Genomic DNA, 25,929 nt, shown 5'->3' with positions numbered 1-25,929 from the left:
AAGTATTTGAACACCCTGCAGTTTTGTTCTCCCACTTAGAAATCATGGAGGGGTCTGAAATTTTCATCTTAGGTGCATGTCCACTGTGAGAGACATAATCTAAAAAAAAAAAAAAAAAACCTGAAATCACAATGTATGATTTTTTAAATAATTTATTTGTATGTTACTGCTGCAAATAAGTATTTGAACACCTACCAACCAGCAAGAATTCTGGCTCACACAGACCTGTTAATTTTTCTTTAAGAAGCCCTCTTATTCTGCACTCTTTACCTGTATTAATTGCACCTGTTTGAACTTGTTACCTATATAAAAGACACCTGTTCACACACTCAATCAATCACACGCCAACCTGTCCACCATAGCCAAGACCAAAGAGCTGTCTAAGGACACCAGGGACAAAACAGTAGACCTGCACAAGGCTGGGATGGACTACAGGACAACAGGCAAGCAGCTTGGTAGAAGACAACAACTGTTATGGTTATTTATTAGAAAGTGGAAGAAACATCAGATGACTGTCAATCTCCCTCCCTAGAACTGAAACTCCAAACCTGAAAGATCTAGAGAAGATCTGTATGGAGGAGTGGACCTAAATCCCTGTTGCAGTGTGTGCAAACCTGGTGAAAAACTACAGGAAATGTTTCACCTCTGTAATTGCAAACAAAGGCTACTGTACCAAATATTAACATTGATTTTCACAGGTGTTCAAATACTTATTTGCAGCAGTAACATACAAATAAATTATTAAAAAAATCATACAGTGTGATTTCCGGATTTTTTTTGTAGGATTATGTCTCTCACAGTGGACGTGCACCTAAGATGAAAATTTCAGACCCCTCCATGATTTCTAAGTGGGAGAACTTGCAAAATCGCAGGGTGTTCAAATACTTATTTTCCTCACTGTACTTGGAAAAAATATATTCTTTTAAATTTAAAAAAAAAAAATGATGAATTGTTTGGCATTGTTTAAGTTTTTGATGCAAGTTATTCCATGTTTTTACTCCACTCACAGAAACAAAATCTTTTTAATGTTGTACGAAAATTTTGAATTTGAAAACAATACAAACCTCTCAGATTATATTGATTTTCCCTTTTGATAAACAGACTCTGAATATTTACAGGTAACTGTGTATTTTTTAGCTTTAAACAATATCTGAAGAGTTTGAAACTTTATTAAATCCTGATTTTTTTTTTATTTTTTGTTTCAATGAATAATGGATTTATTTGGTGCCCTTGACGGTTGCCCTACATACATACATTGCCTATGGCACGGGTCGCCCCATATAACTATCACACTGAACCAATAGTTTGTTTGCTCTGAGTGCCTTTGTAGTTTTTATATTTATAATAATAATAATTAGTATTATTAATGCTTATTTATTTTTGGACGAATCTTGGAAAATAATGACTCTCTCTTTATTGCGTAGTTAATTTAAAACCAACTCTGACCGTAAGTTTGAGCGTGAATTGGGGCGGGGGAGGGGCGAACCATCAGGCAGGCTGCAGGCTGCAGGTGAAAGGTTCGATTCCCTGATCGTCCTCTCAGAGGCGCAGTGCTCGTGTTTGTCACAGGAGGAAGTGCGCTAACACTCCGAATTGAAAGTACGCCATAAATATGGCGCCAAAAGAGTTTTCAAGCTGATTATGGGAGCTCTTTTTTTTTTCCTCTCCGTGTGTGTTTTCGCCTCCTCTGAGGAAAAGCAGCTCCAGCGACCAGCTCGGGCGGATGTTTGTTTTTTCTACGAGGGAACGTCACCAAACTGCCTGCTAATAATTTTAAAGAGGGGGGAAATAAAGCATCCTTTTCTGGATTATTTTTTTTAACCCCTCCTCCTGCTGCTGCTGCTCCGACTTTTGCTTCTCCGCCCCCTGCTCCTGTACCGCTGGCACCGGGGAGGAAAACACACACACACACACACACACACACTGGGGATATTTTGACACCACATTCGTGCAAAAATGCGACACGCGTGTGTGTGAGCAGCGGCGGCGGCGGCGACTAACGCCTGGAATCTGGAAGAAACTCGCTCTGGTTGCCACTTTTTTCTCTCCTTCTTTCCTCCTGTTTTTGGCTGTTTTTTTTTAATGGTTTCGCATTAGGACTCGGGTCGGTGCGTGTTCGCTGTCACCACGCAGGGTGAGGAGGAGAAGGGAGGGGACGGTCCTGTCACCCAGCGTGGAGTCAAACTAAAGCCTCCGGTGGTAAACTACATGCGCCTGGCTCCCGATGATCTCCTAATCTGTGGGACTGAGGACGGTTCTGCACCCCCAAGCTGACTGCCTTCAAGGTAAATAAAAATACCCACCAACACCACCACCACCACGGGCGATCCAGCCTCTCCGAAAACACAGTTCTGAAGCGCTCAAGTCCACTTTGCAGCTAATGCTACCGCTGTGCTAAGTCGGCTAACGGCGGCTCTGCACGCACTTTTTGCAGTGGGCTTGTCAGTGGCGGTCAACGGACAGGGACGAACCGACAGTCGGGTTCCAGGTGAAAACTTGGCCCCACAGTGAAAGCCGAGTGTGTTTTATTTTAGTTGGAAGTTGTGCTGCTCGTGCGTGCCGTGCAGAGCTGCAGGGTGGTGGCACCAACAGTCCTCGTAGGAATTGCAGGTTCCGTCACTCTTCAGGAAAAGAAAGGAGGGGGAATAAACAGCGGGTTTGGGAAGGCTGCGCATGCACATATCAAGGAATTAGCGCAACTCCTCTCTGCCTCCTCCTCCTCTTCCTCCTGTGCAGATTGTCTTTGGTAGAGGAGGGGGAGTGGCTGTTGTTTACCTTTTTGAATTTTATATCTCTGTTTGTACCTCCGGGTGGGACTACTGGGACTGTTGCATCCTCATCCCCAGTCAAAACAAAAACTACAAAGGCTAAACCAAGCCAAGCCTGGTGTTTTGAATTCTGATTCATAGTGTGATGCAATACAAGTTGCATCACTGCGTGCATATTTTGGTGTAAAGCAGCTCTTAACACCAGGCTGACTTTGGCACCTTTTTTTTTTTTTGTCCAAGCACCTCTCCACTGGTTGCATTTGGCGCCAAGTCCTCTCCAGCAGGGACACCACTTGGAAAAAGTCCAGAAAAGTCATTGTTTTGGGACCAGATGGGATGACCCTGTGTCGCAGACCGAACAGTCCCCCTTAAAAATCCATCCACCCTGCCTTCACTGTGCATGCGTCATCAGCTGCGCTTCACTGATTATCACCTCGTTTCTGCTTCAGACTACACTCCAGTCATCATCAATCTCAGCGACGGATATCTGAAGTTTTTGTACAACAATCATTTCCACATAAATTTAGCATGATTTCATCATAAAAGACAGATGAAGCGATCAGAGCAACGCAGCCATACAAGCTGCTAGCTGTTGCGTTCACTGGGCTTCTGTCATTTCAAAGCGTTACGGAAAATATCGCCTCGTTTCTGCTTAAAAACGATCTTGTTTCTGCTTAAAACTGACTTTAGAATGATTTGAGAGGTTTTACCCTGTCATCTGATGACTATTAATCCATTTTATCGCTTTGGGTGAAGAGACTCAGACGTGCTGCTGTGGTCTGAAATGATGCATGCACAGTGGAGGCAGGGCGGACCAATGTTTAGGGGGGACTGTTTGGTCTGCAACACCGGAGTAATTCTGGGTGAACCTGATCCAGACTGTCCTCAACTCAGTATTTCAGGTTAAATTTTTTTGGTGCTGAAACTGAAATTTTAGTAGTGAATTGCTCCAAGGCCTTGCTGGGCCACCTTGTGCAGAGTGTGTAAAGCTCTGGTGGCTGGGAGTCCAGCCTAGCTGCTGAATATTTTGAACCAGTAGGAGCTTAATCAGCATTTCTCAAATTGGCCCAGCCTTGCGTGGCAGCCACTGAGGCTCAGCTGAAACTTGCAGGAGCTGTGCAGAGTCGATGCTTGGGAGAACTTAGTCAGGTGGTCTATCATGGAACGTCCATGAAGGCATCAGTTTTCCAGAAACTGATGAAAAAGTCAAAGTTGTCCCCCTAAAAGTCACTATATTAAAAAATGATCTACAATCCACATTGGAATCCTCGACAACACCAGTTTTTACTGTTCTCTTTCTCTTATTGGCATTGAACTTCACTCCAAATTTTGTGGCGATTGGCTGTAAAGGTTTGGAGAAATTGATCGACTATTCCACTGGGTGCCTGAGATAGCCAGGATGGCTTAATGCGATGATGTCCATGAAACCTGAAGGTTGCACTCAGTGCCAACCACTAACCTCAATATTTGGAGTAAGAACATTTGTTTGGCTGTAACTTGTCAGGTGTCACAGCTGGTGTCTGTGCCAACATTCTCCTAAATCTGAAGGAGATCCAGCGTGCAGTTGCTGAGATATTAACTTAAGAACAGTTAAATTTCTTCCTGTATTTTGACACAGTTGGTGGTTTTGGTGGCAAAAGGAAATCCAGAGAACATTTGCTGAGATCTGGCAGTGGACGGACATGTTGGTGTTGATCCTGATGGATTCTTTGTAACGTTGACCATGCTGAGTTCTCTGGTGGACATTTGAACACAACCTACATTCAGACAAACTTTAGACATCACATAACCGATGTGGTTAACTTGAGCTGTGGTTGCACAATGTGATGTCAGATATGCGCGGGATTGATGGGTAAGTGGGGCGTGTGCCTCTGATGTGATGTTTAGCGGTATATCGTGGCCATCTACTGGTTGTAATGGCCTCATGAGCCTTGTGTCAGAGTATTTGTGCCGATCATTAATGGATGGAGCAATTTATCCTGATGCCTTCTTTTTTTTTTTTCTTTTTTTTTTTTGGATGGCACATGTGAGCCTGGAGTGGCTCTAGCCTTGAATCAATTAAGCTGGAATCATCTGGGGACTTGTTAAACATTCCCGTTATGACAGGAGTGTGTGCACACAGTTGCACATCCAGAAGTCAAACTGTTTGCTTCTCTCCCTCTCTCTTTCCTGCACATTTGAGCGCGGGTGCACGTAACCCCGCTTGTCGCTCTTCAAACTCTCTCCTGAGAAATTCTCTCTCTGACACACACGCACACAAACCCTCCTCCCGCTGGGTATGAAACCGGAGATGAGCGATGGTGCGTGGGGGCATAACAACTCGCTCGCTCTCTCCGTCTTTCATATCTTCCCCTGATGCACTGCTATCTTGTTTTCACTCATTCTCTCTTTCTCCCCTCCTCCTGTGAGGCTCACATCTCTCGCTTAGAGACTGTTTACAAGGCGAGTGAACAGGCATGACAGCCGTTTTCATTTTGCATTTGCTTTTGATGACAGCATCCAACCAGCCATCATCTGTCCCCTCGCACCATCCATCGCCCCAGCTCTTGATCAGCCTTCATCCAATGCTGCAACAACTAATAATCAATAAAATGGATTCTTATTTTTTTTTAAAGAAATTGTCAACCTCTTTCATTATTATCTTGATTACTGATGTTGCACTGCTGCAGGTAAAAGGCTTTTTAAAACGTGGCCGCTATACCTACTGTATTTTCTGGCCTATAAGTTGCGGTTTTGTTCTTAGTTTAAGAGGTGCTGCAACTTCGATTCTGGTGGGACTTGTATGTTTTCCTCTTCAAGAGGCATTTGTTGACATGTACGACTTGTACTGTGGAAAATACGGTAGCACCTAATTCCAGTTGGGGTGGGTATTGGCATGGACCCCACAATACAGTATGCATCGTGATACATGGGCCATGATATGACTGTTTGCAATGCATTGTGATATGATACATGGTGTAATACAATACATAGTGGGATTGCATATTATATGATGTATTGTGATCTGATGCACATTAGGGTATGATACATATTGTGATATATTTCAGTATGATACATATTGTGTAGTATGTTTGAAATGTATTTATTTTCTGCTGCTCATCCTGATTTTGAGTCATGGTGGCAGCAGAATAAGCAGTTTTCCCCACGCTTCCCTATGCTTGGCCAAGTCTTGTAATTCCTCCTGGGTGATCCCAAGGCATCCTCATGCCAGCTGGGAACTATAATCCCTCCAGCATGTCCTGGGTCTTCCTTGGGGCATCCTCCCAGTGGAAGGTACTTGTGAGATGACCAAGGGAGCGTGCTCACCAGATGCTTGACCCACCTCATCTGGCTCCTTTCAATGCAAAGAGGCAGCGGCTCTACTCTGACTCTCTCCCGGAAAGTCAAGCTTGTCACCTTATCCAGGAATGTAAGCTCAGATACCTGACGGAGGAATCTTACTCCCGACGCTTGTAGCTGTGTATTTTTTCAGTCATTACCCAAAGTTCATGACCATAGGTGAGGATAAGAGCATAAATTGATTGGTAAATAGAGAGCCTTGCTTTCTGGCTCACCTCCTTCTTCACCACGACAGTCGGGTACAGTGTAGGGATAGACCAATAATCAGTCTATCCCTAGTACAGTGTCTGTAAAACATCATATGCCGCCCCAATCAGTTTATCGATCTTGTGCTCCAACTTACCCACGCTTGTGAACAAGACCCTGAGATACTTAAAGTCCTCCACCTGGGGAATTAACTCTCTCCTGCCCCAGAGGGGACAATCCACCATTTTCCTTTCAGACATTCAAACGATACATAATGCAATACATACTATATAGTACACAGATAAAGTGTTGTCTTCAAAGCAGAAGGTTCCCAGTTTATGCTCATTCTCTATGTAATGTGGAGTTGCATCCAATGTAAAACTGGTGCCAAATTACAGATCCATATTGTATGTGTTGTGATGACCTCCCCAAGGAAAAAAGAAACTTGCTTTAGCCATTTTGGTGCCCTTGGTGAGATTGTTTTGGCACACACCACTCCAAATGGACAACACCCGAATGACAGACCTTTAAGGTTTAATTGCTGATCAAACACAGAAACAAATGCACATGAAATAACATAAATAAAACAGAGTTCCTGTTCAGATTTTGGTGCACAATATTTTAGAAAGTCCTGACAGCAGCCACAATATGAATAATAAAAAGGTGCTATGTTCAAACAATACAAAACAGTGCAATATAATATGAAAATGGAATACAAAGGTTGCAGTGCAGGTTTCTCAGTCATTCCCAGTAACAGCAAATATCCCCCCCTTTTTTTTCCAACAACATAAATGGAAATGGTGCTATGGTCCATGAGTATTTTGTGCTTGTATTTGGTAACAGTGGACCTTATAGAAGCAGAATGTGCAAACAAGACAACATAAAACTATAATGTAGCACTATGATCTTATCCAAATCCAGTCTACCTTAAATGTCTACCTATCTGTCTTATGACAGCAGCACAGGTGGTCCGTCATGGTGCTGTGCAGCTCCGCTATGAATAGTGACGTCATGTGAAATCTCTCCAAATAGGATTTCTTCTCTGTATGCATCTTTAATTTATACAGTAATTTAAAAAATAATACACTATATATTTGGGATATCTAGTGTATGAAGCTCCTGGCTTTTTGGCAAAATTACTTTATTCTTATAATTACAAATAGTAACCTGATGAAGATGATAAATTATTGGATAATCTTTTTTTTTTCAAAGTATTAGAATCTGATTCATGATCATAATTATTATTATTATATATTATGTGCAAAAATGTCTTGCACTATCACTGATGGGGATGGGAGTTGATGTGTTTATTTTTGTTAAATTTATGTCATTTCTGCTTGTCAGTCCAATTATTTATCATTTGCCTCATCGATTGTCGCCCTACTGAGGTTTTCAGAGTCAATGCAGTTTTCTTCTTTGCTTGACCCATACTTTGGCATGATGATTCGGACATAGTTTCACATAGGGGTGGGATGATTGAGCCAAAGCCCAAGCAATTTATGGATCTGAGCCATGTAATGGAAGACTCGAGCACAGAAATCCCGCTGTCCTGCCCACATTCACATCAGAGAGCTGTGCTGTTTGTCCACTATTCTGGTCAATTTTCAAAAAAGGAAACAATCTGCATTGTATTTTAATTTTAACTTAAGCTGTAGCCGCATCAAAATATAACACTTAATAAAACATTGTTGCGATTGAAAAAGTAATATGACTGCAGGTCGGCTTCAAAAAACCCACTTTTACAAAGCACTTCTATCACATGGGGCTCTGATCTGGATTATACCAAAGGAATATCTGATGGTAACATATAGGGCTGCAGCTAGGGATGGGTATTGATAAGATTTTATCTATCGATGCCATTATCGATTCCCTTATCGATACCTCGTGAATTTTGTACTAAAAGTAGGCTTTACAGGTTTTCTGTGTATTTCATTGAGTCTTAAAGTAAATAAATATGAAATTGGTCACTGTATCCTTATCCTTGATCTCTGGACATAAATAAAAATAAAGAAAACGGTGTTTCGCTTTGAAGTTATTAATTCCGACTGGACGCTATCGTTCTAACTTGACTCGGCAGAGTCAAGTTAGACTCTGCGCAGCGTTTGGAGCTGTGTGAACAGAATGGAGGACGATTCTCCTTTCTTTCTCGCAACAAGACAGGAGTCCCAGTTAGTAACTTTAATCTGCACAAAAGTGACTCACGATTGACATATTCAGGGATGAAAGTAGTGAAAAACAACAACAACAAAAAGCTGAAACCCAAAATTACCCCCCCAACACCACCTGCATGAAAATGTTTGAATTCTAGAAGCTCTGAAATGCAATCTGGGACTATTCCAGATAATAAACTGGAGTGAGTGCAGCATCCATTTAGGTGAGAAAAAAAAAAAACTTTCCTTATTCAAATTCATTCCAGTAGTATTCACCTCTTACTAGGATGCAGCAGTTTTCTAGCTTTGCAGATAGATCTAGAGGAAATCACTGAAGAAATTAACACATTGAAAATATGGTTTGACCGAAACAAACTGTTTAAACTTAAATAAGACAGGGATGAAATGGAGGTGTGAGAGTCACTAGGTGTTCACAGGAAACACGTGTGTGTGTGAATGTTGTTTTTATTCAGGTTCTTTTTGTCTTTCTCTAAAATTGTATATAATAAGTATATATTGTATATAATAATCATTAGATTATTAATATATAAACACAAATAAATAAAAAAAATATTAGTTTGAAAACAAATGCACCTGAACGTGATGACAGCTGCAACTGCTTAATGCTAACTTTTAACATTGAAAATGCCATAGACATGCTAATGCGTTAGCATCGCTCCCCATTTTTAAGTTATAAAATACATCTATCAGCTGTTTCGGAAGACCATAACAGGTCGGTTTAACATAAAAAAGGTAAATAATACTCAGACGTATGCTCTTTAGGCTTTTAGCAGGGGAAAATTAAGCAAAAGAAAGAAAAAATAAACAAAGCAATAGATCGAAGCACTGCTTCAATCTGCGAATCACTACTTTGATTGGTTCAAGGTTCAAAGCAAAGCCGCGCTGCAGAAAAGTTGATTACAGACCCGCTGCAGGGTCTGTAATCAATGTAGAGAAATCATAATTTTTCTGACAAACACCCCCCAAAATAACGGCCACTCTGAAGGACCAATAACAGAATCGTTAAGCAAAAAGCTTATTAATCTCGGTGGATCGAATCATTTCTTAACAATACCCGAAAGGAACCGGTTCTCGATACCCATCCCTAGCTGCAGCTATCGATTATTTTAGTAATTGAGTATTCTATCGATCGAGTAATCGGATAAAAAGTACTGTTGCGTTTTTAAACATCAATAGTCCAGGACTCTCCCTAAGCAATGGCACAATGTCACTGTGCCAAAGTATTGACATTTTGCTGAAATGGCGATGGGATGTGGCTTTCTGTTTTGTTTTCACCAACTTGTAAAATGTAACCATTTTTAATTTTTTTTTTTTTTTTTTTTTTTTTTTTTATATATATAAAGGTTGGTGGACTGGGTCCCTGCGTGATTTTAAAAATTTTTTTTAATCCCTTTTTCTGTGATTCAGCAGATGCATTTCAGCTGGAGGTTGAACATGCAAGTCTCGCAGTCAGTTTTTTATTATTATTTTCTTTAAGTTACCGTGTTTCGGAAGTGTTGTGTGTTGCCAAAAAAGCGGAAATTAAAAGCGAAAAACTCAGTGCGAGTCTGAGGGAAACATGGAAGAAAGAGTGGACTTCTGCTGTTTGTGAGTGTAGCCGGGGACGGAGCTGTGACTCGCGCGGTCTGACAGCCCCTCACACCGGCTAGAGAGAGGCAGCAGCCAGCTGCCGGGTCGATTGTTACTCCCCACGTAGAGTGGCCCATGTTTTTTGAAAATAGACAAATGCACTGCTTCACTTTAAATGCGCAGTCTATTTCAGATGATCAGCGTGGACCGTCTTTCTCTTAAAAGGCTTTATTTTACCCTCTGTGTTGTGTTGGAAAGCGGTAGCTATTGTTGCTAATTTGATTAGCTGTTATGCTCTAGTCTTCTTTTTTTTCTGGGGACGTTGCAGCGCCACACACAGGCCTGGCATCTGTACTGCAGCGTTAAGTGAAGCTTTGAGGCACAGAATTTGCCTCAAACACTTTTTGTAATGGAATTATTTAAGTTACTCGACTAATCGTTTCAGCCTTAGTAACATACTTAAGTTTATATATTATAAAATGTTCAACAGGACGTGCAGCTAATGGCTATATCAGCTATGAGGGAGTCAAATAAAAAGTTGCACACACAGACACACAAAATAAGCCCTAATTAAATGTGATAATTAAAAAAAAAAAAAAAAAAAAAAAAATCTGACCAATATATGGCCACAGACAAGAAACACAAGAAGAGCTTTGCATAAACAGCTGAAATGCAAATCGTTTATTAATCTGTGTATTGGAAAATTAATGTAGTATCTGGAGGTGGGTGAGATATTGCGATGCTTGCGATCTTTTGTTTCCCCCTATAGCTCTAGACGCCAGAAAGCTAAGCTAGCATGTAGTAGTGTGCTACCTGTGCGTTCTCGCCTCCAGTTCAAGTTGCAATGAAAATGTCCACACAGGACAACTGGATTAGCATTCACAACCCTGTGATGTAAAGGCAGAAACTGCACAGCAAGGAGTTTTAATGTGATAGACTGAAGCTAACTGACTGATGAAAGGGTATTTTTTAGCCAATGCTCCTGAATCATAACTTGGCAGGAAACAATAATATACTGTGTAATGCTAACACATTAATTGACATTAACATGTACATTAGCAAGAGCTTTTGGGGACATGGGCTAGTGAGGTGTTTGTTGATGCGGATAGGTTTTAGACGAGGTCTTTAGGGTCCTGGTGTTTCCTGTCTTATTCTGTGGTTTTGAGACCTGGACATGAGCCGGCCCCGACCAATTTGGTCCTCATGCAAGATTTTCATCTGGTGCGCCCTTCATCATTTAATTAACCTCCACTGACTGTGTTCATACACTTGCACAGATATGACACAGCTTTTTGTTTTTGATATTTTTTTATTTTATAAACAAGCAAACCAAAACATGCAAAAGAGTACAAAAAAGTAATTAAAAGGGGCCATAATGCTGATTATGCTACAAGTATGTAGCTAGTAGCATGATCAGTGATCATTAACTGTTCATTTAATCTGTCACTTGAGAATGTTTTATGCTGGTTGTTGTGGTGAGCTTGTTAAAGTTATGTACACAAGTGATTGTGATGTTGACTGTCTCACAGACTGATTTTCATCTCTTGTTTGGTTATTAGGGATGGTTGTGAGAAGAAGTAACTTGTATTGCCGCCACCTAGTGTTATGGAGGAATATGATGTGTGGTTAGTCAATGCTCTTAAGAGGGTTCAGGTTTTATTATTATTGTCTTTTTAAAAAGCTATGTACTTGTAAGTACTTTCTAAATTGTTTATCATCAGATGCATTTATTGGAATGCCCACATTTCTCCTGGCAGTGGCAGATGGATTGTTTGTTTACTTTTGAGAGTTGGGGATTGGGGTTGTTTGTGGTTGCTATCGAGAACCCAAGGTATAGTTTGGTGGATGCTGCAATCTGCGGCACCAGCGCCTGCTTGAAGACCTGACCTTTTTTTTTGGGCTTGATATCAAGAATTGCTACATTGCCCGGAGCAAGTAAAGAGTCACCTCAGACAAGAAATCTGACTACCCACTTGCCAAGGGAAAATAAACCTAAAGGTTGACCTCTGCTGTTTTACTGTTAGAACAAAAACCACTTGAAACTGTTTGAAATCACATTTGACCTGTTTCTGAACGGTTCTTAAATGGTCCTCCGAAATTAGCTTTAGATTTTTTACATTTATTTTAATGTTGGTTGATTAAAAACATGACTTGGCGATGCTGCCTTGGCCTCTGAGAAAATGTGACTGCATTAAAAAAACATTGGTCCACATGTGCATCAGCGCTGCGACTCTGTACAGTCATGTGAAATTGAAGTGTGCAGGCCTCGTAAAACACACGTGCACCTACACACGTGTACTATATCGTGTGTATGTGTGCTGTATACGCGCTGAGCTGTGATTGGCTGAAAAAGGGGGGTAAGGACCACCACGTGGTGTGTTGTATCACATTAGCAGCTACGTGGGGAAGGGAGGCGGGACGGGAGGGGGTTCGGTGCTCATGAATGACTGATGTCAGAGTGGATCCTCAGTCTTGCACCTTCCATGTGCAGCGAGGCTGCAGGGTGTGTGCATGTGTGCTAGAGAGGTTCACAATTGTCTGTGAGAGGAGAATGGCGGCTGGCGGAGCTGAGGGATTCATGTGTGCATGCTGCCTGCAGGCTTGTTGGCCAGCCGTCATGTCAAAAGCTCTCTGGTGTGCTCTGTTTACTAACCAGCTAACCACAATGTCAACCACGTTATTACTGCCACCTGACTTGAAACCATTCTAAGGACTTATACCAGATTCATAATGTTGATAAATTCAGGTTTTTCAATGTTTACCACTCTTGTTTACCTTTTTCTCTACATCTCCTTTAAATCTGTAGGAGAGGTTTATCTAATCTGTGATTAATGTAACATCACCTCATCTGAATTGTTTTTGAATGATTTGTAGTTATTGTATGCATGCATCCGGAAAGTATTCACAGCGCTTCACTTTTTCCAAATTTTGTGTTACAGCCTTATTCCAAGATGGAGTAAAATTTTTTTTTCCCCTCAAAATTCTACACACAACACCCCATAATGACAATTGAAAAAGTTTTTATTTTTAAAATTTTTGCATATTTATTAAAAATAAAAAACTAGAAATCACATGTAGGGCTGCCACAACTAGTCGACATAGTCGTGACTAGTCGACTATTGAAACTGTCGACAACTAATTTAGTAGTCGATGAGTCGTTTATTTTATTCAAGTCTTTGTTTTCTCTCAATTCATAGTTTTAGGCAGCGAGCCATCCTGCCGTTTGGATAAGACGGCCGATTAAAACAGTGGCCGTCTTGTTCAAAGCCGTCTAAAATGCGCAGTTTACCAAAGGAACTGTGTGTGTGTGTGTGCGTGCGCGCGGAATCAGCTGGCTGCAGACTGCGAGGGAGGGAGGGAGGGGTGGGGGAGGGAGATTCCTGAACGGAGGCACGAGACGTTACATTCTGCTGAGAACCATCAGTGCACCTGAGACAGCGAGTGCGGAGCAGAGAGGATTTTAACCCGGGTGAACATGTAAGAAAAAAAAAAAAAAAACCCAAACCAAACCGTGGAGCTGCCTTCTCACTGCACTTTGTCTATCTGTGCGTGTCCGACGGCACCGCCCTGTTCACACCATGTGTGCGCCGTATACTGAATTTATGAGATCATGAGATGAAATAAACAGCCAAATATCCTTTTAAAAAAATCCTTAAAAATTAGAATATATAAATGATCTGAGCAAAAATTATGCATACACGGGTTAAAAAAAACCCTGAGTTGGAGAAGCTGTTCAGTGATGTTCAAAGGCACAGATCACAAAAAGCAGGTGAGAACTCTGAACTTTAACAGCCGTCATTTTCCAAAGGTATGTATTTGTTCAATCTTAAGCTTCATGTAGTGTTCAAGCACAAAATGTGACTGATGAGAAGAAAAAGGATGACTTCATCACACTAAAATAAACTGGAGTCAGAATAAAATACAAGCTACTGATTTTTGTTATTTTTCAAAGTTATTAAGCTACAGCTATATGTTTTATTCATTTCAAAGTGAGTTACCTCTTATTTTATTCTGATTTATTTTTTTTCACAAATATTTTGAGTTTTCAATAGAAAATTACAACCCTTTTTCATTTCAGTTTTGATTGAATATATTAACAGAAATAAATGCACACAGACAAATAGAAAGAAAAGTAAACCAAAAAAAGAACAGCCGCAACCATTAAAGTATTATAGCATTTTAAATGTTATGTGACAAGTGTATTTTGGTATGTAATCCATTGGTCCCATTTTTCCATAATTTTCTCTTCTTTCAGTCGCAGAGTGAATGTCATTTTCTCCATAGTGAATATTTCCTGTACAATGTCCATCCATTCAGTGAGGTTTGGTGGTTCAGATTTGAGCCATCTTCTTGTTATGGCCTTTCTTGCTGAAGTTAATAAAATTTTAACTAAATATTCATCTCTATTTGTAACAACTTCAGAAACATGTCCTAAATATAATGTTGCTGGTGTGAAAGGGACAGAGTACCGAAGTACTTGTGTCAGGGTTGAGTGAATTGAAGTCCAGTATGCCACAATCTGTGAACAATCCCAGAAAATGTGAGTGTGATTGACATTGATCATTCCACATAGTCTCCAACAGATTTGTTGACTTGACAACTGTCTGCTCTTTATACGAGGTGTTATAAAAAATCGAATTACATTTTTCCAGTTAAATTCCCTCCATTTTAGTGAAGTGGTGGAAGACTGTGCCAACTCGCATATCCTGTACCATTCCTGATCTGTTATTGTGATAATCATTTCTTGTTCCCATTTTTCTTTAACATATAACTTTAACAGTTGTAACATTCTGGCATGACATCATACCATTGTGAAGTTTTGATATAATCTTGAGTGTTTTTTGTTGATATGCACCTGTTATTGTTTCTAAAACTGCATTTTCTTCACCCCCATCTTCTAATTTAACTTCCTTATTGTAGTACTCTCGTAATTGGAGGTAACGAAAGAAATGCTGATCAATGAGTCCAAATGATGCTTTTAGATCTTGAAAGCTTCTAATCTCCTTATTTTTAATAACTGTACAAATTGCTGTAACACCTTTATTACTCCAATTCTTAAATGTTGAGTCATGTTTTGCAGGTTTAAATTCATGGCCGAAGAATATCCATTTTAGTACTTTTCTTTCCCTGTTTAATTTTAATTGTTTGGCTACTTTGTGCCAAGTTTCTATTGTGAATATTGTTATTGGATTGAGACAGTTTTTAATATCATTGGGTATGGAATCCTCCTCTAAAAGTGTTTGGATGCGATATTCTGATTTATTTATACAAAAAAATATGGGGAGTCAAATCAGCCTGCATTGTTCTGTTCAGTTTATATCAAAGTTTGCTTGCACATGTCCGTGTATTTTTTCCTTCTTTATAAGAGTTTGGTGTTTGGATTTGTTCCACAAAGTTTTAAAACAGTCAAATGTTCACACTTTTCTTTATAGCAGTTCTGTAATTTTAGGAATGCAACAGAAACAACCACAAATCAGAAAAAAAATTTAGACGTGTAAAATGAAGAAAAAATAAAAATGTTACACTATTCCCAGTTTCTCCACTCACAGAAGCCAAAAGTTCTTTCAGAGTTGTGTCTTGGTAGCTTCTCTCACTTGTCTCCTTCCAGCATTAGTTTTTGAGAACTGCCTATCGGACACAGATTTACTATGAAGTACCACACTGTTTGTATTTCTGAATTTACTGATGTAAATAAAGTCTAAGAAATACAACCCCGGGCAATAATTATGGAATCACCAGCCTCGGAGGATGTTCCTTCAGTTGTTTAATTTTGTAGAAAAAAAGCAGATCACAGACATGACAACTAAAGTCATTTCAAATGGCAACTTTCTGGCTTTAAGAAACACTATAAGAAATCAGGAAAAATAATTGTGACAGTCAGTAACGATTACTTTTTTAGACCAAGCAGAGGGGAAAAAAAATATGGACTCACTCAATTCTGAGGAATAAATTATGGAATTACCCTGTAAAATTTCATCCCCAAAACTAACACCTGCATCAAATCAGATCTGCTTGTTAGTCTCCATCTAAAAAGGAGTGATCACACCTTGGAGAGCTGTTGCACCAAGTGGACTGACATGAATCATGGCTCCAACACGAGAGATGTCAATTGAAACAAAGGAGAGGATTATCAAACTCTTAAAAGAGGGTAAATCATCACGCAATGTTGCAAAAGATGTTGGTTGTTCACAGTCAGCTGTGTCTAAACTCTGGACCAAATACAAACAACATGGGAAGGTTGTTAAAGGCAAACATACTGGTAGACCAAGGAAGACATCAAAGCGTCAAGACAGAAAACTTAAAGCAATATGTCTCAAAATTCGAAAATGCACAACAAAACAAATGAGGAACAAATTGGAGGAAACTGGAGTCAACGTCTGTGACCGAACTGTAAGAAACCGCCTAAAGGAAATGGGATTTACATACAGAAAAGCTAAACGAAAGCCATCATTAACACCTAAACAGAAAAAAACAAGGTTACAATGGGCTCAGGAAAAGCAATCGTGGACTGTGGATGACTGGATGAAGGTCATATTCAGTGATGAATCTCGAATCTGCATTGGGCAAGGTGATGATGCTGGAACTTTTATTTGGTGCCGTTCCAATGAGATTTATAAAGATGACTGCCTGAAGAGAACATGTAAATTTCCACAGTCATTTTTCGAATGGTTTCCAGGTGCCAGTCTCTAACAGCTTCTGAAAAAATTCTGATGGAAAAAAGTCCTTTCCATTCCGCCATTTCCAGACAATGAAAATCCGACGGGGGGCGGGACCACTCCTTCCCAAGGCGTGTTCACAGGCGAATGACGTCACCGACAGGCGTGGAAAAGCTCACGCATGCGCACGAGGGTTCAAGCATGTCTGACATAAAAACATATGAATGAAATCCATATAGTTTTTGAAAAAATAAAAAGGACCTTTACTTTATTGACAGACCTCGTATATCCAAAAAGTGGGAGATTTCGGACTGAGTGGGTTTGCTTCATCACCTCGGCTGCCTGCCTCGCTCTGCCCAGGAATGATGCCTGAAGGCCGGCTTCTCCATGCGGATTGGCTCGCTGTCACGGTTCAATCAATATCCCACCAAGTCGTCAGTCCTCCCTCGGTCGGCGTCACTCCGAAATGTAGCTGAAAAAAAGCTTCTCCCAGCAGGGTGATGGGAGAATCGTTCTACTGCTGTTTTTTTAAAGGTTTTTGTGGTTCAGGCAACGCAAATTCAAGAAGGCGATCACTGAACTTTTTTCAGGTTGTGGAAACAGCCAGAGTGTGACGTAGCAATCCCGCCCCCTTGCCGCTTCTGAAGCGACACGTCTGACGTCATGCGTTTTGGGACACGTTGACGGATTGGCCTGATGAAAGGCCCTTAAATTGTTTCACTCGATTATACAAGTTTGGAGATTGTTGATACAAATATCGATATTGTGATCGAAATTTGGTTAATTGCACAGCCCTACATGAGACCTGGCATTCACACCAAAGAGTTCAATCGTTGTCTCAGCAGACCATAGAACTTTGTTTTTCCATGGTTTGAGAGTCCTTCAGGTGTCTTTTGGCAAACTCCAGGTGGGCTGCCATGTGACTTTTACAAAGGACAGAACTTCTTCCATTTTCAGATGATGGAGGTCACTGTGCTCATTGGGACCTTCAGAGCAACAGAAATGTTTCTGTACCCTTCCCCAGATTTGTGCGTCAAGACGATCCTGTCTCAGGGGTCCACAGAAGATTTCTTTGACTTCATGCTTGGTTTGTGCTCTGACATGCACTGTCAACTGTGGGACCTTAGATGTAGACAGGTGTGTGTCTTTCCAAATCATGTCCAATCAGCTGAATTTACCCCAGGTGGACTTCAATTAAGATGTAGAAACATCTCAAGAAGGATCAGTGGAAACAGGATGCACCTGAGCTCAATTTTGTCACAATGTACATGTGATTTTATTTTTACTTTTTTAAATGAATTTGCAAAAATCTCAACTTTTTTCATGTTGTTATTATGGGGTAGTATGAGTAGAATTTTGAGGAAAATGAATTTCATCCAGTTTGGAATAAGGCAGTAACATAACAAAATGTGAAAAAAGTGAAGCACTGCGCTCCAACCCTACATGAAAGGTTAAAATAATTTCTAACAGCTACTTTGTGTAAGTTATTATAGTTACACTTGTAGTTACTATTAAACAATAATAAGAAAAATCATATATCGCCTTTCTATAGTTCACATGGTCTTTGACCTTGGGTAATTGTGAAAGCTCAAATGCATTTATAATGGCTATTTTGAGTATCATTATACTATAATCTAAATTCACATGTCCCATGATCTTTGACCTTTGGTGAGTTTGAAAGACCAAAATCATTTATCATTGCTGTTTTGAGTAATTGCTTCTAGACAGACTTATAATTAATATTAAATAACAATATGAAATTGTGTATCACCTTTGTATTGGTCACATGACCTTTTGACCTTGGGTGAATGTGAGGTGAAACCCATGGCTATTTCAGGTAATTGCTTGTCATAGCATGTCATGGTACATCTCCCTCATGGTTTGGTATGGGTGACAGTACATTACTGTCAGGTGTCCTCATACAGGTGTAGAACAAAAGACTCAAGCATCTCAACATGACCGTATAATTTCATAGTCACTGTTGCAGACCTCAGGTGTGTGTGTGTGTGTGTGTGCACAGCCAGCAGTTATGTATATATAACAATTTTCATTTATTTATAGTTTCACAGTTTTGTCCCCAGCTGATAGATACATATGCAGCCACTATCAAACAATAATATGAAATCATGTCATCTTTCTATTTGTCACGACCTTTGACTTTGAGTGACCTTGTAAGTCAAATTCAATATCATAACTGTTTAACTCTTTGCTACATATCAAGATCGCACAGAACAATATACACTCATATTTTATTAGGTACACTTTGCTAGTACCAGGTTGGACCCCGTTTTGCCAGCACAACTGCCTAAACTCTTTGTGGCATAGATTCAGTAAGGTGTTTGAAACATTCCTCAGAGATGTTGGTCCATATTGACAATGATGGCATTACGCAGTCACCCATTCAACCAGCTTGTCCATTCTCTTCTGACATCAACAAGACATTTTCATCCACACAACTGCTGCTCACTGGATATCTTCTCATTTTTGGACCATTGTCTGTAAACTCTAGAGGTGGTTGTGCATGAAAAGCCGTGGTCACAACCCGCCGTACTTGCACGTGCGTGCAGTCTACTTGCAAAAACGTGGGCTAAATTTGGAGATCCGTACGTCGTAAGTACTGCCTCAGTACAAATTTAGGAGCACGCAGACACGCCGTAGAGGTTTTAGTGCATGCAGAACTTTCGCTGCGGTCAGGCTGCGGATTCACCAGCAGTGCAGATGACGCACGTTGTGAGTACTGCCTCAGTACGGATTCAAAGCAGCACATTTTCATTCAGTTACTATTGAATTAACCAAATCCGTACGTAGGCAGTATGGATTTGGAGGCCGACAGACTTGCATGCACAACGTAGCTTCTCACTTGAACTTGGACTTTATTTCCAAACGTCAGCAACACAGACACTCCACAGCTTCAGTCTGTTAACTAGCTTTAACTTTTCGAGGCTCATGCATCGCCGACGCCGAAAAACACCTGCCTCTCCGGTCCCGCTCATAAAAAAAGAAAAGCGACCCCCCCCCCCCCCCCAACACACACACACACACACACTGCTTTATTGTCAACTCTCTTTATCGAGACGTGCATTGAACGTACTCCCTCCCTCCTCTTGCTACTGCCTCCGTACGTTTTCACAAAAACGTAGTGGCCGTGGCATCCGCACAAAACGTACGGCGAAAAAAAAAACGCACGGTGGGTTGTGACCGGGGCTAAAACGCCAGTAGATCAGCAGTTTCTGAAATACTCAGACCAGCCTGTCTGGCACCAACAACCATAGCACGTTCAAAGTCACATAAATCCCCTTTCTTCCTCTTTCTGATGCTCTGTTTGCACTTCAGTAAGTCATCTTCACCACATCTAGATGTCTAAATGCATTGAGTTGCTGCCATGTGATTGGCTGATTAACTATTTGTGTTAAGAAGCCATTGAACAGGTGTACCTAATAAAGTGACCAGTGTGTGTACTATGGTATCACTTAATCACAAAGAATTAATTTGCCTGAATTGGTGGCAAACATACACATGCTCTTTACATGCACATACACTCAGGGTGCAACACCCTGAGTGTTGTTCTAGTTGTAATTGAGTAATTGGACTGTGTAGTTTAATGAAGGAAAAAAGTCCAAATGAGTTAAATGATGTCTGGCTGTTTTTGAGGTGAAATGATTATTTGGTTTGTGGGTTGGTCTATACTTGGAAAAATGATCTGTCTGTACTTAGAAGACTCGTCATCTATCTTGTAGAGCCCGACAGTTGATATCGGCCAACATGAACCTTTCATGAACATATCGCTATCGCTGTTATTTTTACAGATTTGAAAACTTTTTTTATTTTGCCAAATACAAAAATGCAGAAAAAACACTCGCGCATGGCTGGGACTCCCATCACCTTTTGGTCACATTAGATACAAGAGACAGTGGCAAAGCGATCAGCTGTCACCAGTTTACAGTCACAGTGGGCGTTTTACAACCATAAGAGACAACTGATTGCTGTGCTGTCAGCTAGGTGGGGCTAAAATTGACAGGAAGTCTATTTCATGCAAATGTTGAGCGACGCAACACAGCAACAACCAAACCAAGTGAAGAAAGTGTGATAGCAGCGTGACATATGGTTGTTGTTGGTTGTTAATTATCTTACAGTTAAAAATAAAATAACTGGTAATCATTCATCAATCGTTTCCTCTGTGTTAATCTGGTTGTATGCTAAACGGACAGCGTTTATATATCGTTGTCATGGTCAAAACCCTTTACAGTGATGACGCATGCATGTGCATGTGTCATGTTGCGGCCATACAAGGTGCTCAATTGCATACCGGGAGGAACTTAGGGATTAAGGACTTTGCCCAAGGGCCTGACAGTGATTTGAAGTCACAAGTCCACCGCTTTAACTGTTTGTCCATCACCTCCTCCCCTTGCTGTGAGCTTGCCCTGGTTTCTTGGCGTGCAGGTTTGGTGCCACGCTGTGCAGTGGATTTTCAATGTATGGGTTTGTGTGTATTTTGTCAGTATGTGCTCTGGGTTGATGACCCTGCTGTGGTCCAGAACCTCATTAGCTTCTCTAATGTGAGGACTATACACACGGTCTTGCTGTTCAGGGGGAAGTGGATGTCGTTTTCTTTAAAGTGAAGATGGAGTGCTTTACTTATTTCTTTTTGTGCAGTCACTGTGACTCAGCCCTCTTCATTAAGTACACTTGCAGAGTACAGATGCTGAAAACACGAGACATACACAAAGAAAAGGAAATGGAACAGATCTTCAAGAGAGGGTTTTTCAGGAATAATTGGAATGTGTTTCATTTCTGACCCGCCTGCAGAAGCTGTCCCTTGTTGTCTGAGTTGGAGCAGTTGGTGTTTAGTGCAGCAGATGGTTTTACAGAGCAAATTAATGAGCCATTTGATTTTTGTCAGTGTGGTGAAGGTTTTCATTTCGTAATATTGACAGTAAGTTAATATAGTCAGGCTATGGCTTGTTTATCTAGGTTAGTGTTTTTAGTTCTCCTGTCTTTTGGTAGTGTTCTACAGACGCAGGGTTCATACAAGAGAATATCATGCCAAAATGAGTAGTTATTGTTAATTGACAATAGCAGTTCAGCAAAACTTTGATCCATACCATTAGATTACAGCCAGGTTTCAAGTAAAATCTTAAGATACATATATATATATATATATATATATATATATATATATATATATATATATATATATGAATAAACAAACAAAAAAAAAGAATACAGAAAAACATTGTGAGAATGTTCAAACTCAGCAATCAACAATTGCACTGTTCAGTAATGAAGATACAGGTTGGTCAGTGAAGCGAAGGTACGGTGCCCATATGTCCATAAAGCTGCTTTTAGTGTGGTGAATGTGACAAGTCAAGTATTCCAGAGGAAAGAGTTCAATGATGAGTTTGTGCCATGTGCTTTGGATGGAGGCTTATCGCTGATCCATGTAAGAAAGATATTTTTACGTGCAGCAAATGTTAGGATGTTAAATAATCTGTTACGAGAGGGTGAGCCGAGGCTTGTTGCTCTGTATCCCAGTAACAAAGAAACAGGGTCCAAGGGTAAGGATATTCCAAAAATATGTCTTAGGTCCACCAAAATGTCCTTCCAGTACAATTGGATTTTAGGACAAAACCAAACACAATGAGCATACGTCCCAGTGGCAGATTTACATTTCAAACATAAAGGTGAGGTTTGAGAATTCATCAAATGTCTTTTGTGTGGAGATATTTGCAATCTATGAATTATTTTAATTTGGAGCAGTCTAGCATGATTGCAAAATATATTTTGTCTGACAACAGATGGAACTCAATTTTTCTTCATCAAGGACTATACCCATTTCTGATTCCCATTTTTGTTTAATCTCTAATAAAGTTGATGAGTTACGTTCAGTCAATGTACGATAGAAATAAGTAATTATTTTCTTTGTAGGACAGTTTAGGATTAATTTTTCTAATGGTGAAGGACTGGCATCAGACATCAAAGTTTTTTTCTTATGAATAACGTCTCTAACTTGCAGGTATCTAAAAATAAAAAATCTCTATTTGGGAGGTTATATTTATCTTGAATTTGTTTAAATGAACACAATGTAGGTCCAGAAAATAAATGACACATCTTTTTAATTCCCTTGTTTGCCCAAGCAATAAAACTTGAGTCTATCATACCTGGTAAAAAGTCTGGATTCCCTTGTATTGGCGAGAGCAAAGGAGTTCAAAGAGATTTCCCCTTCAGTCGCCTGGCCATAAACCATGATTTCACTGTATTGACAATAATGGGGTTATTATTGCACAAATTTCTTGAAGATTTTACATTTTTACAGGACAAAAGACCAAGAAGGGAACACTGAGTCTGTGATTTTTCAAGATTAAGCCACACAGATGCGGGGTTCTCCCTAACCCATTCAACTATAAATCTCAAATTAGATGCCAGCTGATGCATCTTAAAATCCGGTATATCGAGACCACCTTCAGAGATGGGGGATAATAGTTTTGAGAATTTCAGTCGTGGTTTTCTTTTGTGCCATATAAATTCACTTAGCCAACCATTGAGTAATTTGATATTTTTGTTTGAAATCAATAACGGAATCATTTATAAAGGATACAGTAATCTGGGGAGCACATTCAATTTGATCATGGCCACTCTACCCAGCAAAGACAAAGGAAGAAGGTTCCACCTATATGTCTTTTGTAATATTGTCCAAAAGAGGTGTAAAGTTGGCCTTGAACATTTGATGAAACATGGGAGTGATGTGAATACCAAGGTAAACAAAACCAGATAATGACCATTGGAATGGAAAAGAAGTTAATGTGTTAGTTCTTTCTCGAAGGCTGCCCATTGGCATAGCAAGGGATTTAGAAAAGTTTATTTTATAGCCGGAGAACATTCCAAATCTTTGAATTTGCTCGATCAGTCTAGGAATTGAGGATTTGGGCTCAGTTATATATAATAATACGTCATCAGCCTACAAGGAAATTTTATGCCACTGTCCGCCATGACAGAACCCTGTTATGTTTGGATCTTGTCTTATGGTCTCGGCTAAGGGCTCCACTGCTAGAGCAAAAAGAGCCGGACTCAGTGGGCAGCCCTGTCGAGTTGAACGATGAAGTGAGAAGGCCTCCAATCTGTAGCCATTAGTAATTACAGAGGCCATAGGGTTACTGTATAATAATTTAATCCATCTAATGAATGTGTCCCCCAATTCAAATGTTTGCAAGATGCGAAGCAGATGAGGCGTCGAAGGCCTTCTCTGCGTCTAAAGAGATGACCAAACTGTCCTCATCTCGTGCCTGACAAATAGTTATGTTTAAAAGCCTTCGAATATTGTGGCTTGAACTTCTCCCCTTGATAAAACCTGTCTGACCTTCTTTAACAATATAAGGTAAAACGTTTTCTAAGCGCAGCGCCAAAATTTTAGATAATAATTTAAGATCTTGATTTAAAAGAGCAATGGGTCAGTAATTGGAGCAATGTTCCGGGTTTTTACCTTTTTATGGATCAGTGTGATATCAGCTTCCCTTAAAGTTCGAGGAAGTAAGCATGTGGTAAATGAATGATCCAACAGAGAGAAAGGGGTCTAATAATATATGGTGGAACTCTTTGTAAAAGTCACATGATATTCCATCTGTTCCGGGAGTACGGCAAAAGTGTTGACGCTCGGTTAAGTGGGCTTATGGTTGCACACAGGGAAGAGATGACAGGCACTTTGTCCTCAAGTCCTTTTTAATTTTTGAGAGTTTTGGTTTTGTGGGTCCGGAAGTTCGCTGAGCGTGCAACAAGTGAACCATGAGGCTGTTTTTTAAGTCTGCTTTCAAGACAGGCTGCCTCCTCTCAGACTGGTTTTCCTGCAACTGTCAAAATTAAAGCAGTTACCACCTTAAAAACAAGTCTGTGCTGTTAATCTGCGGTTCGATGCCTCCCGAGCCATAGAGAGCAGGATGGCCAATGTCCGAAATAAAAAGCCGATATCTTCCCCCTGCCCCTGGAAAGGTTTGCTGTATCCTAATCGGACATGGGGTCAAATACTTTGCATTGTATTTAAATACAAATACTTTAGATTTTCGAATTCCAAATACAAATACTTTGTACTTTTTCAAATACAATTACAAATATTTTATATTTTGAGTATTTCAAATACAAATACTTTCTATGAACTATAAACAACAAATCAACACAAAAACTAATAAACCGGTGACAATTTGTGAAAATAGCATGACCAAATACTATTGATAAGTAAAGGATTGAATGTTTTATCACAAATTCACTATTATAATATCACAGGCAACAATCAAACTATCACAATCTATATTCAACACGGTGTCACAGAGATTCCAAATTTGTAAAAGTATTTGGAAATACTTGGGCTCGGCGATGTATTTGAAATACAAATGCTTTGAATTCAAAATCAGAAAAAACAAATACTCTGAAAAATATATTTAAGTATTTTCAAATACAAATACTTTTGTATTTGGCCCCATGTCTGATCCTAATCTACAACCCCGGGCAAAAATTATGGAATCACCAGCCTCGGAGGATGTTCATTCAGTTGTATAATTTTGTAGAAAAAAAGCAGATCACAGACATGACATAAAACTAAAGTAATTTCAAATGGTAACTTTCTGGCTTTAAGAAACACTATAAGAAATCAAGAGAAAAAATTGTGGCAGTCAGTAACGGTTACTTTTTTAGACCAAGCAGAGGGGAAAAAAATATGGACTAACTCAATTCTGAGGAATAAACTATGGAATCACCCTGTAAATTTTCATCCCCAAAACTAACACCTGCATCAAATCAGATCTGCTCGTTAGTCTGCATCTAAAAAGAAGTGATCATACCTTGGAGAGCTGTTGCACCAAGCGGACTGACATGAATCATGGCTCCAACACGAGAGATGTCAATTGCAACAAAGGAGAGGATTATCAAACTCTTAAAAGAGGGTAAATTATCACGCAATGTTGCAAAAGATGTTGGTTGTTCACAGTCAGTTGTGTCTAAACTCTGGACCAAATACAAACATGGGAAGGTTGTTAAAGGCAAACATACTGGTAGACCAAGGAAGACATCAAAGCGTCAAGACAGAAAACTTAAAGCAATATGTCTCAAAAATCGAAAATGCACAACAAAACAAATGAGGAACGAATAGGAGGAAACTGGAGTCAACGTCTGTGACAGAACTGATGATATGGGGCTGCATGTCAGGTAAAGGCACTGGGGAGATGGCTGTCATTACATCATCAATAAATGCACAAG

The 25,929-nt window shown here is 40.0% G+C and overlaps 1 protein-coding gene across 2 annotated transcripts in view; it reads left to right on the top strand.

Annotated features, from left to right (window-relative positions):
* Positions 1 to 1,627: 1,627 nt before the first annotated feature.
* Positions 1,628 to 25,929, top strand: part of jade2 (jade family PHD finger 2) — a 647,761-nt gene continuing 623,459 nt past the window's right edge. The window contains exon 1 of one of the 2 annotated variants that reach the window (XM_034177959.1): positions 1,628 to 2,285. The gene's annotated coding sequence lies outside the window, so the exon portion shown is untranslated. The remainder of the gene's footprint in view (positions 2,286 to 25,929) is intronic. The other variant, XM_034177958.1, reaches the window with a different exon arrangement.

The sequence above is a fragment of the Thalassophryne amazonica genome, chromosome 9 (genome assembly GCF_902500255.1).
Source record: "Thalassophryne amazonica chromosome 9, fThaAma1.1, whole genome shotgun sequence".
NCBI lineage: Eukaryota > Metazoa > Chordata > Actinopteri > Batrachoidiformes > Batrachoididae > Thalassophryne > Thalassophryne amazonica.
The sequence above is the reverse complement of the archived record's forward strand: the minus strand, read 5'-3'. Positions and strand labels throughout refer to the sequence as shown.